Source organism: Megalopta genalis, unplaced genomic scaffold, assembly GCF_051020955.1.
Source record: "Megalopta genalis isolate 19385.01 unplaced genomic scaffold, iyMegGena1_principal scaffold0098, whole genome shotgun sequence".
NCBI lineage: Eukaryota > Metazoa > Arthropoda > Insecta > Hymenoptera > Halictidae > Megalopta > Megalopta genalis.
The window spans coordinates 306,451-322,166 of record NW_027476167.1 but is presented as its reverse complement, the minus strand read 5'-3'; positions in this window follow the sequence as shown (position 1 = coordinate 322,166).

Below are 15,716 nucleotides of genomic sequence, written 5' to 3'. Positions count from 1 at the left end.
TACCTCAACCTCTACGCACGTTCCTCTAACGCTACCCCTACGCATGTACCTGTACCTCTGCACATGTACCTCTATCTCTACCTTTACGCATGTACCGCTACCTCTACCTCTACGTATGTACCTGTACCTCTATCTCTAACTCCACCTCTACCTCCACCTCTATGCCTGTACCACTACCTCTACGTCTACGTCTGTACTTCTACCTCTACGTCTAACTCTTCCTCTACATCTACCTCTACCTCTACGCCTCTACCTCTACCTCTACCTCTACTTCTACGTCTACCTCTACCTTTGCGCATGTACCACTACCTCTACCTCTACCTCTAACTCTACCTCTACACCTGTAACTCTACCAGTACCTCTATATCTGCGCCTGTACTTCTCCCTCTACTTCTACCTCTATCTCTTTCTCTACGCCTGTGCCTCTAACTCTACCTCTACCTCTACTTCTACCTCTACTCTTGTGCCTCCAACACTACCTCTACCTCTAACTCCACCTCTACCTCTACCTCTACCACTACTTTTACGGTTGTAACTTGTCCTCTACCTCTACGTCTGTACCTCTACCTCTACCTCTACCTCTACCTCCACCTGTACCTCTACCCCTACCTCTACGCCTGTACCTCTACCACTACGTCTACGTCTGCACTGCTACCTCTACCTCTACGTATGTACCTCTAACTCTACCCGGACACATGAACATCTAACTCTAACCCGAGTCATGTACCTCTACCTCTACACATGTACTTCTCCATCTACCTCTACTACTGTACCTCTACCTGTACCTCTACCTCTACCTCTATCTCCACCACTACCTCTACCTCTACGCCTGTACCTCTACCTCAACCTCTATCTCCACCACTACCTCTACCTCTACGCCTGTATCTCAACCTCTATTTCTATGTACGTACATCTGCCGCTACCTCTAAGCCTGTACCTCTACCTCTACCTCTATATCTACGCCTGCACTTCTCCCTCTACCTCTACTTCTACGCTTGTACCTAAACCATTTCCTCTACGCATGTACCTCTACCTCTACCTCTATGCGCGTACCTCTACCTCGACCACTGCGTATGTACCTCTACTTCTACCTCTACGCATGTACTTCTCCATCTACCTCTACTACTGTACCTCTACCTGTACCTCTACCTCTACCTCTACGCATGTACCTCTAACTCTACCTCGACGCATGTACCTCTACCGTTACTTCTACGCATGTATATCTATCTCTACCGCTACGTATGTGCCTCTATCTCTATCTCTACCTCCACCTGTTACCTCCCTCCACCTTACCAACCTTCACCTTTACGTTGTTTCATTTCCTTTCGCATCCATCATTTACGTTGTGTTACGTGTTTTACCATGCTTTACGTTATTTCACCTTGTCTCACGTTGTTGTTTAATACAGTATTACGTTGTTCTACTTACTTATACATTGCTTTTACGTTGTTCTATATTGTTTTACATTGCTTTACGTTGTATTACGATGTTTTACTTTGTTTCGCATTGACGATTTAGGTCTTTTTACGATGATTTACGTTCTTTGCATTGATCCGCGTTGTTTTATAAAATAGTATTACGTTGTTTTACGTTGTTATACATTGTTTTTACATTGTTTTATATTGTTTTACCTTGCTTTACGTTGTGCTACGTTGTTTTACTTTGTTTCGCATTGATGATTTGCATTGTTTTACGATTCGTGGCGTTCTTTGCTTTTTTCCGCGTTGTTGATTTAAAACAGTATTACGCTGTCTCACGTTGTTATACATTGTTTTTACGTTGTTGTATATTGTTTTACATTGCTTTACGTTGTGTTACGTTGTTTTTCTCTGTGTTGCATTGATTATTTACGTTGTTTTACAATGCTTTATGTTCTTTGCATGGTTCCGCGTTGTTGGTTAAAAGAGTATTACGTTGTTTTACGTTGTTTTGCATTGTTTTTACGTTGTTTTATATTGTTTTACGTTGCTTTACGTTCTGTTACGATGTTTTTCTTCGTTTGGCATTGATATTTTACTTGACAACGTGAAACAACGTAATGCTGTTTCAAACAACAACGCGAAACAATGCAAATAACGTAAAGCTTCGTAAAACAACGTTACACAACGTAAAGCTATGTAAAACAATATAAAACAACGTAAAAACAATGTGTAACAATGTAAAACAACGTAATACTGTTTTAGATAACAAAGCGAGACTAAGTATACAACAAAAATCATCGTAAAACAACGTAAATCATCAATACGACGCAAAGGAAGACAAGGTAACACAACGTGAATCTATGTAAAACAATATAAAAAATCGTAAAAATAATGCATAACAACGAAAAACAACGTAGTACTCTTTTAAACAACAACGCGGAACAATGCAAAGAACGTAAAGCATTGTAAAACGACGCAAATCACCAATACGAAAAAAAGTAAAACAACGTGACACAAAGTAAAGCAATATAAAACAATATAAAACAACGTAAAGACAACCTATTGCAACACAAAACAACGTAATACTGCTTTAATCAACAATAATGTGTTTGGCATGAATTTGAAGCAAAATCATGTGTTTCGCATGAATTCGAAGCTGAGTCATGTGTTTCGTAATGAATTTGGAACTAAATCACGTGTCCCGCACGAATTAGAAGCTAAATCATGTGTGGCGCATGAATTTTATGTTAAATCGTTTGTGTCTCACAAATATGAAACTAAATCATATGACCCGTATGAATTTGAAGCTAATTCATGTGTTTCGAATGAATTTGAAGCTAATTCGTGTGTTCCGCATGAATTCGTAGCTTAATCATGCGCTTTGCATGAACTTGAATCTCAGCCACGTGTTTCGCATGGTTTCGAAGCTAAATCATGTGTTTCGCATAGATTTGAAGCTAAATATTGTGTTGCGCATGAATTCCAAGATGAATCATGTATTACGCATAGATTTGAAGCTGAATTATGTGTTTCGCATGAATTTGAAGCTGATTCATGTGTTTCGAATGAATTTAAAGCTAAATCATGCGCTTCGCATGAATTTTAAGCGAAATCGTTTGTTTCACCTGAATTTGAAGCTATATCATGCGTCTAGCATGAATATGAAGATAAATCATGTGTCTCCCATGAATTTGGAGCATAATCATGTTTTTCGCATGAATTCGAAGTTGAATCATGTGTTTCGCATGAATTTGAAACTAAATCATGTGTTTCAAATGAATTCGAAGCTAAATCATGTGTTTCGTATGAAGTTTAAGCTAAACCGTTTTTTTCGCATGAATTTTAAGCAAAACCGTTTGTTTTGCTTGAATTCGAAGGTAAATCATGTGTCTCGCATGAATTTGAAGCAAAATCATGTTTTTCGCATGAATTCGAAGTTGAATCAAGTGTTTCGCATGAATTTGAAACTAAATCACGTGCTTCAAATGAATTCGAAGCTAAATCATGTGTTTCGTATGAATTTTTTAGCTAAACCGTTTGTTTCTCACGAATTTGAAGCTAAATCATGTGTTTCGCATGAATTCGTAGCTTAATCATGTGCTTCGCATGAATTTGAATCTCAGCCACGTGTTTCGCATTGTTTCGAAGCTAAATCATGTGTTTCGCATTGATTTGAAGCTAAATATTGTGTTGCGCATGAATTCGAAGATGAATCATGTATTACGCATACATTTGAAACTGAATTATGCGTTTCGCATGAATTTGAATCTGATTCATGTGTTTCGTATGAATTTGAAGCTAAATCATGTATTTCGCATAGATTTGAATCTAAATATTGTGTTGCGCATGATTTCGAAGCTCAATCATGTGTTTTGCATGAATTTTAAGCTACATCGTTTGGTTCGCATGAATATGAAGCAATATCGTATGTCCCGCAAAAATTTGAAGCTAACTCATGTGTTTCGAATGAATCTAAAGCTACATCGTTTGTTCCGTATGTATTTGAAGCTAAATCATGTATTTTGCATAGATTTGAAGCTAAATATTGTGTTTCGCACGAATTCGAAGCTAAATCATGTGTTTCGCATGAATTCGTATCTTAATCATGTGCTTCGCATGAATTTGAATCTCAGCCACGTGTTTCGCATGGTTTCGAAGCTAAATCATGTGTTTCGCATAGATTTGAAGCTAAATATTGTGTTGCACATGAATTCGAAGATGAATCATGTATTACGCATAGGTTTGAAGCTGAATTATGTGTTTCGCATGAATTTGAAGCTAAAGCGTTTGTTTCGCATGAATTTGAAGCTGTATCACGCGTCTAGCATGAATATGAATCTAATTCATGTGTTTCGAATGAATTTAAAGCTACATCGTTTGTTCCGTATGTATTTGAAGATAAATCATATATTTTGCATACATGTGAAACTAAATAATGTGTTTCGCATGAATTTTAGGTTAAATCGTTTGTTTCGCATGAATTTGAACCTATATCATGTGTCTCGCAGGGATATGAAGCTAATTCATGTGTTTCGAATGAATTTGAAGCTAAAGCGTTTGTTTCGTATGCATTTGAAGATAAATCATGTATTTCGCATAGATTTTAAGCCAAATAACGTGTTTCGCATGAATTCGAACCTAGCTCATGTGTTTCGAAAGAATTTGAAGCTAAATCGTTTGTTTCGAATGCAATTTGAAGATAAATCATGTATTACGTATAGATTTGAAACTGAATTATGTGTATCGCATGAATTCGAAGCCGAATCATATGTTTCGCAAGAATTTGAAGCTAAATCGTGTGTATCGCATGAATTTCAAGCTAAATCATGTGTCTCGCATGAATCTGAAGCTAATTCATGTGCTTCGAATGAATTTGAAGTTAAATTGCTGTTTCGTATGAAGTTGAAGATAAATCATGAATTGCGTATAGCTTTGAACCTAATTAATTTGTTACGCATGAATTCGAAGCTAAATCATGTGTTTTGCATGAATTTTTTTGCTAAATCGTTTGTTTCGCATGAATTTGAAGCTAATTCATGTGTTTCGCATGAACTTGAAGCTAATTCATGTGTTCCGAATGAAATCGAAGCTAAATCATGTATTTCGCATAGATTTGAAGCTAAATATTTTGTTTCGAATGAATTCTAAGCTAACTCACGTGTTTCGCACGATTTCGAAGCAAAATTATGTGTTTCGCATGAATTTTAAGTTAAATCGTTTCTTTCGCATGAATTTGAAACTAAGTCATGTATTACTCATACATTTGAAGCTAAATTATGTGTTTCGCATGTATTCGAAGCTAAATCATGTGTTTTGCATGAATTTTAAGCTAAATCGTTTGTTTTGCATGAATATGAAGCTATATCTTATATCTCGCATGAATTTGAAGCTAATTCATGTCTTTCGAATGAATTTGAAGCTACATCGTTTGTTTCGCATGAATTTGAAGCTCAGTCACGTGTTACGCATGATTTCGAAGCTAAATCATGTGTTTCGTATGAATGTTAAGACAAATTGTTTGTTTCGCATGAATTTTAAGCTATATGATGTGTCTAGCATGAATTTGATGCTAATTCATGTGTTTCGAATTAACTTGAAGCTAACTCGTTTGTTTCGTATGCATTTGAAGCTAAATCATATGTGTCGCACGAATTTGAATCTCAGTCACAAGTTACGCATGAGTTTGAAGCTAAATAACGAGTTTTGCATGAATTCGAAGGTAAATCGTGTAATTCGCATAGATTTGAAGCTATATCATGTGTCTCGCATGAATTTGAATCAAATTCATGGGTTTCGAATGAATTTGAAGCTAACTCGATTGTTTCGTATGCATTTGAAGCTAAATCATGTTTTACGCACGAATTCGAAGCTAAATCATGTGTTTCGCATGAATTTTAAGCTAAATCATTTGTTTCGCATGAATTTGAAACTATATCATGTATCTAGCATGAATATGAAGCTAATTCATGTGTTTGGAATGAATTTGAAGCTAAATCGTTTGCTTCGTATGCAGTTGAAGGAAAATCATGTATTTCGCATGAATTTGAAGCTAATTCAAATGTTTTGCGTGAAATCGAAGCTGAATCATTTGATTCGCACGAATTTAGAGCTAAATCGTTTGTTCCGTATGCAGTTGAAGGTAAATCATGTATTTCGCATAGATTTGAAGCTAAATATTGTGTTTCGCATGAATTCGAAGCTAAATCATGTGCTTCGCATGAAATTTAAGCTAAACCGTTCGTTTCGTATGTATTTGAAGCTATATCATGTGTCTCGCATGAATTTGAAGCTAATTCATGTGTTTCGAATGAATTTGAAGCTAACTCGATTGTTTCGTATGCATTTGAAGCTAAATCATTATTTCGCATAGATTTGAAGCTATATATTGTGTTTCGTATGAATTCGGAACCGAATCATGCGTTTCGCATGAATTTTAAGCTAAATCGTTTGTTTCGCGTGAATATGAACCTATATTATATGTCTCGCATGAATTGGAACCAATTCATGTGTTTCGCATGAATTCGAAACTAAATCATGTGTTTCGCATGAATTTTAAGATAAATCGTTTGATTCGCATGAATTTGAAGCTATATCATGTGTCTTGCATCAATATGAAGCTTAATCATGTGTTTCGAATGAATTTTAAGCTAAAGCGTTTGTTTCGCATGAATTTTAAGTTAAGTCGTTTGTTTCTCATGAATTTGAAGCTAAATCATGTGTTTCGCATGAATTCGTAGCTTAATCATGTGCTTCGCATGAATTTGAATCTCAGCCACGTGTTTCGCATTGTTTCGAAGCTAAATCATGTGTTTCGCATTGATTTGAAGCTAAATATTGTGTTGCGCATGAATTCGAAGATGAATCATGTATTACGCATACATTTGAAACTGAATTATGCGTTTCGCATGAATTTGAATCTGATTCATGTGTTTCGTATGAATTTGATGCTAAATCATGTATTTCGCATAGATTTGAATCTAAATATTGTGTTGCGCATGATTTCGAAGCTCAATCATGTGTTTTGCATGAATTTTAAGCTAAATCGTTTGGTTCGCATGAATATGAAGCAATATCGTATGTCCCGCAAAAATTTGAAGCTAACTCATGTGTTTCGAATGAATCTAAAGCTACATCGTTTGTTCCGTATGTATTTGAAGCTAAATCATGTATTTTGCATAGATTTGAAGCTAAATATTGTGTTTCGCATGAATTCGAAGCTAAATCATGTGTTTCGCATGAATTCGTATCTTAATCATGTGCTTCGCATGAATTTGAATCTCAGCCACGTGTTTCGCATGGTTTCGAAGCTAAATCATGTGTTTCGCATAGACTTGAAGCTAAATATTGTGTTGCACATGAATTCGAAGATGAATCATGTATTACGCATAGGTTTGAAGCTGAATTATGTGTTTCGCATGAATTTGAAGCTGATTCATGTGTTTCGAATGAATTTGAAGCTAAAGCGTTTGTTTCGCATGAATTTGAAGCTGTATCACGCGTCTAGCATGAATATGAATCTAATTCATGTGTTTCGAATGAATTTAAAGCTACATCGTTTGTTCCGTATGTATTTGAAGATAAATCATATATTTTGCATACACGTGAAACTAAATAATATGTTTCGCATGAATTTTAGGTTAAATCGTTTGTTTCGCATGAATTTGAACCTATATCATGTGTCTCGCAGGGATATGAAGCTAATTCATGTGTTTCGAATGAATTTGAAGCTAAAGCGTTTGTTTCGTATGCATTTGAAGATAAATCATGTATTTCGCATAGATTTTAAGCCAAATAACGTGTTTCGCATGAATTCGAACCTAGCTCATGTGTTTCGAAAGAATTTGAAGCTAAATCGTTTGTTTCGAATGCAATTTGAAGATAAATCATGTATTACGTATAGATTTGAAACTGAATTATGTGTATCGCATGAATTCGAAACCCGAATCATATGTTTCACAAGAATTTGAAGCTAAATCGTGTGTATCGCATGAATTTCAAGCTAAATCATGTGTCTCGCATGAATCTGAAGCTAATTCATGTGCTTCGAATGAATTTGAAGTTAAATTGCTGTTTCGTATGAAGTTGAAGATAAATCATGAATTGCGTATAGCTTTGAACCTAATTAATTTGTTACGCATGAATTCGAAGCTAAATCATGTGTTTTGCATGAATTTTTTAGCTAAATCGTTTGTTTCGCATGAATTTGAAGCTAATTCATGTGTTTCGCATGAACTTGAAGCTAATTCATGTGTTTCGAATGAATTTGAAGCTAAATCACATGTTTTGCATGAATTCGTGCTAAATCATGTGTTTCTCATGAATTTTAAGCCCAATCATGTGTTTCGAATGAATTTGAAGGTGACTCGATTGTTTCGTATGCATTTGAAGCTAAATCATGCGTCCCGAATGAACTTGCAGCTCGCGTTTTCGTTTCGCCTGAATTTTAAGCTAAATCGTTTGTTTCGCATGAATTTTAAGTTAAGTCGTTTGTTTCTCATGAATTTGAATCTAAATCATGTGTCTCGCATAAATGTGAAGCTAATTCATGTGTTTCGAATGAATTTGAAGCTAACTCGATTGTTTCGTATGCATTTGAAGCTAAATCATTATTTCGCATAGATTTGAAGCTATATATTGTGTTTCGTATGAATTCGGAACTGAATCATGCGTTTCGCATGAATTTTAAGCTAAATCGTTTGTTTCGCGTGAATATGAACCTATATTATATGTCTCGCATGAATTGGAACTAATTCATGTGTTTCGCAAGAATTCGAAACTAAATCATGTGTTTCGCATGAATTTTAAGATAAATCGTTTGATTCGCATGAATTTGAAGCTATATCATGTGTCTAGCATCAATATGAAGCTTAATCATGTGTTTCGAATGAATTTGAAGCTAAGTCGTTTGTTTCGTATGCATTTGAAGATAAATCATGTATTACGCATAGATTTGAAGCTGAATTATGTGTTTCGCACGAATTCGAAACTAAATCATGTGTTTCGCATGAATTTTAAGCTAAAGCGTTTGTTTCGCATGAATTTTAAGTTAAGTCGTTTGTTTCTCATGAATTTGAAACTAAATCATGTGTCTCGCATGAATGTGAAGCTAATTCATGTGTTTCGAATGAATTTGAAGCTAACTCGATTGTTTCGTATGCATTTGAAGCTAAATCATGTGTCTCGCAAGAATTTGATGCTAATGCATGTGTTCGCATGAAATCGAAGCTCAGTCACAAGTTTCGCATGAATTCGAAGCTAAGTCATGTGTCTCGCATGAATTTTAAGCTAATTCGTTTGTTTCGCATAAATTTTAAGCTATATCATGTGTCTGGCATCAGTATGAAGCTTAATCATGTGTTTCGCATGCATTTGAAGCAAAATCATGTATTTCGCATGGATTTGAAGCTAAAACGATTGTTTCGAATCGATTTCAATTTAAATTGTATATTTCGAATGAACTTGAAGCTAAAACGTGTATTTCGGATGGATTTGAAGCCAAGTTGGATGTTTCGCATGGATTTGAATCTACATCTTGTATTTCGCATGAATTTGAAGCCAAATCGTTGTTTCGGAAGGATTTGAAGATAAATTGTGTATTTTGCATAAATTTGGAGATAAATCGTTTGTTTCCCCTGGATTTGAAGCTAGATCGTGTATTTCGGATGAATCTGAATCCCAATCGTTTGTTTCGCATGGATTTGAGTCTAAATTGTGTATTTCACATGAATTGTAAGCTAAATCGATTGTACTGCATGTATTTGAAGCTAAAGCGAGTATGTGGCATGAATTTGAATCGAAATCGTTTGTCTCGTACGGATTTAGGCTAAATCGTGTATACCACATGAATTTAAAGCCAAATCGATTGTTTCGCATGGCTTTGCAGATAAATCGTGTATTTCGCAAGAATTTGATGCCAAATCGTTTGCTTCGCACGGCCATTAATTACGTTCTAAGAGCGCAGGATACCGTCGGTGACAGCGGGTCAGTCTCAATTTACGTCTCTGCATATCTTGTTTATTTCATATGGTGGTACCCTGCGCTTCGAAGAAAACGCTATCGGGTGTCATTTCCTCGGACGACCGAACGACGAACAACAAGGGCCCATGGTCGAGGTCTGAATTTTTCGGCAGTGAAACGTCGACTCCCGAACGAACGCGTCAAATAAAAGATTATCCGCGAACGAGTCTCAGTGATCTTTCATAATATCCACATGTGATTCGGATTGTCAGTGATTAATTAAGTGATCAGTGTTTGGTGACAGTGCACTGAAAGATCAGCTGTACAGTATACGAGGTCAGTGCCCTTCGACATCGTGAGCCACAATTTCAGCCAGCAAATACATCCTCAACTAAGTGGGTGAGTTTCTTATTAATAATATTTTTCACATTTCTCTAATAAACAAATCTTTACGTCCCTTAACGCGATTAATTATTATTAAATCAGCTTTGCAATTCATTCGTTAATCTTCACTGTACACCTTGCATAAAAATTTCATATAGTACACACGAGGTGTCATGCACATCAGAAAATTAAAACGGCTGTCACGGTTAAACTACATATTATTTCGGGTCTGAAAAATTAGTAAATATTATTCAGACGTTCTAAAGTAAAGGTGAACAGCGTTCTTTTTTAAAATATCACTATTATGTAGTAAAAACAATCCGGAAAGTTCTCGCTTCGAAACTTGTTCAATACTTCGAACGCGGCTCGAGTCCGTCCCAACCTTTTGTCAAAGTCTCGCGTGCTGCGGATTCTGTCGCGGACTCTCTCTCTCTCTCTCTCTCTCTCTCGCACCGTCACCTCTCATTGGCCAGTGTTTTTCGTTAATAACTCGAAAACAAAGCCGCAGATTGCACTTTCGCAAAGGAAAAAGTTACTTCAAATGACCTCAGCTACCCCTCATTTTCGGTTGTTAAAATAATTGTGGAACACCCTGTATACTAATTTAGGCTTGAATCTTGCGAAAGGAAAAAGATTAAAAAGGGGACGATTTAAAAACTTTTATCCGTCCAAATTTGAAAGCATGGAAGAACGTGATATCATATTAAGAGACTATTTGTTTATGAATGATAATATACAAGGGCGTGGTTTTTAACAATTTGCGCGAGATAAAATAATAAGAGAAGAACTTTTAAAGCGATTAGAATTTTCGTCTGCTATGCAGACAGTAATAAAAGATAGGAAATATTCCCAGAAAGAAATAAAAGAAGCATCTTTGGATAAATTAGTATTTGCAGTTAATCAACCTAATAGAGAAGAAGTGAACAGCATTATCAAAAATGAAATGGAAAAAAATAGTAAAGTTCACGACGGTTATGTAGCATTACAAATCAGTTTCAAGCATTACGTTGCTTTACGATGCTTTATGTTTGTTCCGGCCGAATCGCGGACCGCGGGTCAACGCACATTCGACATTCGATGTACGCCGTCTCGCCGTTTTTGTCGAATAAACGGCGAGGCGGCAAGACAAAAACCCGATCGACGTGCGTTGGCCCGACCGTCAAACGCTCGCCTCGGCCGTTGTAAACACGCGGCGTTTTTGCCTTATGAGGCAATGACCCGGCCTTCGACACCTGACGATGCTTCTCCTTGAACATCGGCCAGGTGTCTATATATACTATTTTTTTTCTTTTTTTTCGTGGGGGAAATCTGCTGGCCAGACTGGGGGGCCGCCCGGGGGGGCGGGACGGGGGTAGTGCGAGGTTTGGCCCGCTAAAACCCCCACGGCGGCCTAGGGCGCTGGCGATTACTGGGGGAGTCACGGGAACTCTTAACGAACACAACCGCGACTCTCCCTCGCCTGGCCGACCACCAGGATGGAATGGCGGTGGCCGGCCGCGTCCCGGGGGGAGATTTATCCTCCCCCATGAATAATCTTGGTTCGGCGGAGCGGGGGACCGCTCCCCGCACCGCCTCGTCACGACAGCCGCTTTTCAATGAGGGTGCCCAGGGCCCCCGCCCTGGGCACGGCGGCCGTCGGGGACGACGATGTTCGTCGCCCCACTCCCGGTATAGGGAGGACATCTTCGGTTGGCGGGCGGCGGGCAATTAAACCAGCATAATCTGGTACCCCGCCGCCCGCCTATTCTCAGCTGCTCGGGTGGGGGGGGCTCTAGGCGTGGGCGCACACGCCGCACCCCCCGCTCACGGCGACCCCGCTCGGCAGCCTCCTTCTGCAACATTACCTGTTCGCAGAAGGCGATGGCTGCCGCCCATTTTCTCGGGCTCTCCAGCATGGTCCCAACTAAGCTGGAGAGAGCGAGGTCGCGACCAACTTCCCTTCTTAGGACTCGGCGCAGCACTGAAAAGGCGGGGCATACCTCCAGTGTATGCTGCGCCGAGTCCTCCTCCGCGCCACAGTGGTGGCACACCGTCGTCGCTTCCCGACCAATGCGACACAGGTAGACACCGAAGCAGCCATGCCCGGTGAATACCTGCGTCGCACGGTAGGAGAGCCTGCCAAACCGCCTCTCCCGCCACGAGGTGAAGTGCGGCAGGAGAGCCCCAGGGACGCGCTCGCCGGCATGGGAACAAAGCTCCGCATGCCATCTGGCGAGCGCAAGTCCCCGGGCCTGGAGCTCGAAGCACTGGACCGCCTCCTGCTCCGGTGGGTCCCCCCGATCCCGGCCAGCGATGCAAATGCGCCTATAAATATAGGCGCGCATCGCCGCCTGCAGCTCGAAGGGAATTTCTCCCGCCAGAGCAAGCGCCGCCACGGTAGACGTGGTGCGGTAGCCTCTTATGAGGCGAAGGGCCATCTGCCTCTGAAGCCAGCGCAACAACACTGTGTTGCGCCGGTTTGCCCTCACGGACGGCGCCAAAATCGGGGCGCCGTATAAGGTCATGGACCGCACCACGCCCAGGTATAGGCGGCGCACCATATCGCCCGGCCCCCCGAGATTGGGCAACAGGCGGCCTAGCGCAGCCGCCGCCCTCTCAACTCGGGGGACGAGGCGGCCGAAATGCGCTCCGAACCTCCAGTGGCTGTCGAGGTTCAGTCCGAGATACTTGATCTCAAACTTCACCTCGACGCAGGCTTCTCCAACCCGGATCCACGATCCGGCCGGTGGCCGCGACCGAGGCCGTCCAAACCAGACGGCCTCGGCCTTCTCCGGGGCCATCTTCAGCCCCAGATCGTGGATCCTCGCGACGGCGGCTGCCACCGCAACCTCCGCTCGTCGGATGGTCCTCTCGAAGGTGTCCCCGACGGCGACCACCAACGTGTCGTCTGCATAGCAGACAAGGGTGGCACCGTCGGGCAGGGAGGCCTTCTCCAGGACTGCGTTATATCCCAGGTCCCACAGGAGTGGTCCTAACACGGACCCCTGTGGGACCCCGCAGTTCACTTCCCTCCATATCGTCCCATACCGGCCCGGGTATTCCACCCACCTGTCCCGCAGGTAAGCCCCGATCACCCGCCTCAGATAGGGAGGCACCTGGTGTTCAACCAGGGCCTCCCTAACGGCGGACCAGGGCAGGGTGTTGAAGGCATTGACGATGTCAATGGACACCGCCAAGCACACCCCGCCCCGTGCCACGGCATTGTCCGAGAGGGACTTAAGACGATCGATTGCGTCGATCGTCGACCGTCCCTCCTGGAAGCCGAACTGGCAGTCCGCCAGATCGGGGCCATCGCGGGACAGGTGCCTGGCGAGGCGGGCGGCAATGATCTTCTCAAAGATCTTGCCCACATCGTCCAGGAGACAAATGGGCCGGTACGCGGTGGGAGAATCCGCAGGCCTCCCATCCTTCCTTAAGAGGACCATCCGACTTCTCCTCCAGAGGTCCGGGAACACCCCGGATCCCAGGAGCCCGGAGTAGAGGCTTCTTAGCCTCTCGCCCAGGACGCTCATGGCAAGCAACCAGACCCGGCCGGGGATACCGTCCGGCCCCGGGGCAGTATTCTTGCCCCGGAGCCATTTGACTACCCCGGCCATCTCCTCCGGCGCGAGCTCCAGATCCGGGGACCACTCATGTCCCTCTAGCTGAGGGACGGGCCAGAACGCCTCCCCGCTGACGGGGAATAGCGCGTCCACGACCCGTCCGAGCATCCCCGGATCCAGGCTCTCCGTCACAGGGGGCGCCCAGGGACGTAATCGTCAAATCGCCATTTTGTATGGGCGCCCCCATGGGTCTCGGTTTAAGGTACCGAGAAGGTCGCGCCAGGCCTGGCTCTTCGCCTGCCTGATGGCCAGCTGCAGGGCGACCACCTTCTCCCTGTATCGCCCATACAGATGGATAGTCAGCTCCACGTCGGAAAGTCGTCGTCGACGGGCGCGGGCGTACTGGCGTCGCGCGCGGACGCACTCTGTGCGCAAATCCGCTATCGCGCGCGACCACCAGTACACCGCCTTCCTCGGGAAGACCCTGGCCCGGGGCATGGCGACGTCGCAAATCGACGTCATTGCGCCCCGGAACCAATGGGCCTCCCTTGTCCCGTCGACTGGCCCGGTCGGTGTTGCCGGCCAGGCCATGATGTGGGCTGTCGCCATCAGAGCGTCCTGGTCGAGGCGCTGCAGCGCCCACCGCGGCTGAGGCGATCCCTCATCAGCGGGGCGACGTCGGGGCGTCGATGGGGCGGCGGTGAGGCCGAGAACAATATACCTGTGGTCGGACAGCGTCTCGACCTCCTCCGCCACCCTCCACCCCGTAATACGGCGCGCGGCGGGGGCCGTTGCCCATGAAAGGTCAACGATGGACCCCCCATTGTGCCGCACGCACGTATGGACCGAGCTCGAGTTTAAAAGACGGAGCTCGAGTCCCGCCGCCCAATCAAGCACCTTCCGGCTCCTCGGGTCTGTCCTGGGGGAACCCCAAGCTGTAGACTTGGCGTTGAAATCCCCCAGCACCAGCACCGGACGTGGCTGGCAGCGGGAGACGCATCTCCCCACCACGTCCAGATACTGCTCGAATTCCTCGAGGGACCATCTCGGAGGTGCGTAGATCGCCACAACCGCGGTGCCGCCCCAGTCAACGGCCAGGTATCCCCGGCCGCGCTCGATAACGGAGCACGCCGGGGACCCCGGCCGGCCTCCCCATATTATAACGGCGGAGCCGCTCAGGTCCCCCATCCAATGTGGATGGTCGGGAATCCTGTACGGCTCCGCCGCTACGGCCAACCCGGCACCCCGCTCGGCCATGAATTGAACAAGAAGGTCCTGTGCCCTGGCCGAGCGGTTCAGGTTGGTCTGTATTATAGGGCCCTTGGGCCCCGTTATAGGCAGGCCTCAACATCCATCGCCGCCGCGGGAGCGGTGGCGTCTGGGGTTTCTTTGGCCCCATCTGCCCGCGCGGGCGCGACGATGGCACCTTTTGGTGCCTCCTTCGGTTTGTTGGCCACGGTGGCCGCTGCCTTAGCCACCGTGATCTTTCTTCCCCTGCTCCCTCTGCCGCGTCTCGCGCTGGCAGGGCACGCCCGGCTACCGAGGCGGTGACCGGCTGGCTTGCCTACGCCCGCACAAAGCGGGCAATTTGACTTTGCCATACAGCCGGTCACTTTGTGGTCCCGACTGCCGCACCCAAAGCAGCAGTCGGAACGATCCTCGGCCGCAGTGCACCCCTGCCTAGTGTGGCCCAGGCCAAGGCAGCGATAGCACTGCAAGGGCCGGGCGCTGAGGGCCTCCACCGTCGCCTGAGTCCAGCCCCCCATGATTTTGCCCGCGACCGCAACTTTGCGTGCGGCCGCAGCAGGGCACTGGACCCAGAGGGGTAAGGCCGGATTTTGCCGGTCCTAACATCCCCCTGGTCGCACCCTCCCACACGGGCGACAGCTGTGGCAACCTCCGCCGGCGTGGT